Source organism: Psammomys obesus, unplaced genomic scaffold, assembly GCF_907164565.1.
Source record: "Psammomys obesus unplaced genomic scaffold, mPsaObe1.curated_primary_1811, whole genome shotgun sequence".
Taxonomy (NCBI): Eukaryota; Metazoa; Chordata; class Mammalia; order Rodentia; family Muridae; genus Psammomys; species Psammomys obesus.
Window position 1 is genome coordinate 2449075 of NW_026590663.1, and position 3015 is coordinate 2452089.

The 3015-nt window shown below is 38.9% G+C and overlaps 1 pseudogene; it reads left to right on the forward strand.

Moving 5' to 3' along the window:
- Positions 1-282: 282 nt before the first annotated feature.
- LOC129677515 (ATP-dependent RNA helicase DDX50-like) lies at positions 283-2156 on the forward strand (annotated as a pseudogene).
- The last annotated feature ends 859 nt before the right edge of the window (positions 2157-3015 follow it).

The following is a 3015-nucleotide window of genomic DNA, read 5'->3' on the forward strand; positions in this document are numbered from 1 at the left end:
TGCAAGCTGCCATGCTCCTCATCATGACTAAGCCTCTGAAATTATATTACTTGAGCCTAATAGTGCCAGACTCTTTGCTGAGCACCAAGAGACTTAAACTAATTAAGTATGCAAAATGGTCCCTGTCCACCAGGATCCGGTAGAAGTATTTTTAAAGGCTCTATCCTAACCTCAGTCTGAAAAAAAAAACTAAATAAAAGAAAGAAAAAAAACAAAAAACTCCAAACAAGAGAGAATTTTAAGGCGCTAAGAAATTGCATAGAGTACCCATTTATGACTCAGATGAGAAAACAAAAACAAAAGAAAATTGTGACCTGTACGCTCCCAAGCCCAGTCAAAGCTAAAACAAAAGAAGAGCTAAACGGAGACACAAAAGAAGGACTTAGCAGATTTTCAGATGAATTCTCCCCATCTCATAAGTCAATAAGAAAAAGGTCTACCAAATGAAGATGTTGCTGAGTATGAAAAAAAAGTCAAATCAAGTGTTACCCTTACAAAATTCTACTCATAAATCAAGTGATGAAGTGGAGGAGACAGGTGAATAAAAGGAACGAACCTTCTCCAGTTTCTTTGTTTTGGGGGAGACTATAAAGCTTCTGAAAGGCTGAAGGGTGACATCTCTTCCTATTCAAGATAAAGCCTTTGCTTCTGTATGTGAAGGAAAAGATTTAATTGTTCAAGTCCAGAGAAGAACATACCCTTGAATGAATGGCTCCAAAGAACTCAAGAAGAAAATTAAAAAGTCATTCACCAGAGGGACTTGCTTTGGCTCCAACAAGGGAACAGGCAAAAGTCAAGATTTCAAAGATATAACTAGGGTTCTCAATGTTGCAGGCTTTTATGGTGGAAGAGCATGTCAAACCAAATCAATCACATTGGAATGATATTGACATCCTGGTTGAGACCCCACGGCATATCAAAGACCATCTGCGAAGTGGCATTTAGCTCTTCTGAAGTTGTACCATCTTATGCTTGATGAAGTGTGACAAATGTTAGATCTAGGCTTTGCTGAGCAAGTTGAAGGTATAATTCATAGATCTCTCAGAACTGATCCAGAAGACAATCCTCAGACCTTATTTTTTCTCCATAACTTGCTCACAATAAGTATACAAAGTTGCAAAAGAAATACATGAGATACAGATATAAGCAATTTGACCTTGTTGAAAAAATGACTCAAAAAGCTGTAACCACCTATAGAACATTTGGCTGTTCAGTGCTATTGGTCTCAGAGACCAGCAGTATTTGGAGATGTTGTTAAAGTCTACACTGGGTCTAACGAGAGGAATATTACCTTTCGCAAGACCAAGAAAAATGTTATTGAAATGGCCATGATTCCACACATAAAGTAGAATGCTCAAGGTTTGCATGAGGCCATTATGCCGTCACAAAAATTACCTTGAAAGAATTCAGAGACAATATTCACCACTGTGGATGTACAGGTAGAGCTGGCTGAACAGGATTTGTGTATTTGTTTTTATAAACCAAGAGAAAGGTCAACTGTGATGTATGGAACAGAAAACAAGAAATCAGTTTTAAATGTGTAGGTGTTCCTTCTATAGTGGATATAGTTAAGCCTAAAAGCATGGACATCACTAGTTCTCTAGTTTCTGTTATACTGGTATTGATTTTTTCCTGATCATCAACCCAAAGCCTGATGGAAGAGAAAGGGTCAGTGGATGCACTGACCACAGGGTTACCGTACCTCACATTTCTGGTGCATCGAGCTTCAAACCACAATAGTTTATCACCTCTGTATCAATTACAGAGTCACTGTAAAGTCCACAAGAATTACAGTGTGTTCTAGAGGAACTTAGCAGAAAGCTGAGGAGTAATGCTGTGTCTCAAATAAACATAGTATACCTCCTAAGGAAACATTTTGATGTTCCTACAACTGAGTCAGAAAGATTACAAGCCAAATGACATCATTCAGACTGGGTGCACTCAGAGCCAGCTGTATCACCTGAAGTTGAAGAATGTTATGATGCAAGTGTATCTTTTAACCCCAGACAAAGGAGCAAACGGCAAGATGTAGGTTGGGCCATTCAGGCCAGTCTGGTGGTGGCTGATCTGGTGCATGGTCGGGTAAACAGAGCTAAGAAGGGAGTTGGTCAGGAAGTTGACAAGATAGTAGAAGACTAAGTGGGAACAGAAATTGATGAGGAAATGGGAGTCTTCATAAATGGAGTCTTCACTGAGCATTTAATAGTTAATCTTCCAGTGGCAGGTTGTCTATTTCTGCCTAATCATGAATATTATCCTCCAAAATTAAGTCATCATAGTTGAGGTGTATGTCTGTAATTTCCAAAGAAGTTGGTTTTATTTTTAAAAGTACTTTACAAGAATAATTGTACAGAAATCTACTTGTCTTTGAAGTAAAAAGAAAAAAAAAAGACCTGTAAAACACCAACCAAACAACAACAACAAAACAAACAGCCAAATATCCCTTAGTTTCCAACTCATATCCTCAACTTACTCATGGCCCACCTATCCCCACACACTACTGTTGTGACACTTTTTGCATTTGTACTTCTTTCAGCTCCCAGAAATCTCCCAAGAGCATTGGGCTATACTCCAGCTGCTGAGTCAGCTGTTTTAGCATGCACATTTGCAGGACTGTCTTTCCCAACAGCCTCTTTAACTGGGCCATCTCCTAGAATCGCTTTCTCCTCCCCATGTCATCTCACTTAAATTCTAGAGTCTGGCACCTAAGCCCTTCATCAGCAAGGTTCTGACTCCCTAAATTTTCTAACCAAATATCTCATTACTCTTCAGTATACCCCTAGTTTCTCTAACTCAAATAAGCTATCCCCTCCCACATACCACTCAATCACTCTCTTTATGTGTTGTTGTTTCATAACCTCACATTCTCTTTGTTTTTTCTCTCACCCATGCTGATTACTAGCCATGCTTATTACTTCTATCTTTGGCCATATAATGACTATGGCAGGAGTACCTGTTTTGAAACTACAAAGTTTTCCCTACTTCCCAAGTACCCTACTTGTGGATTCTTGAGGA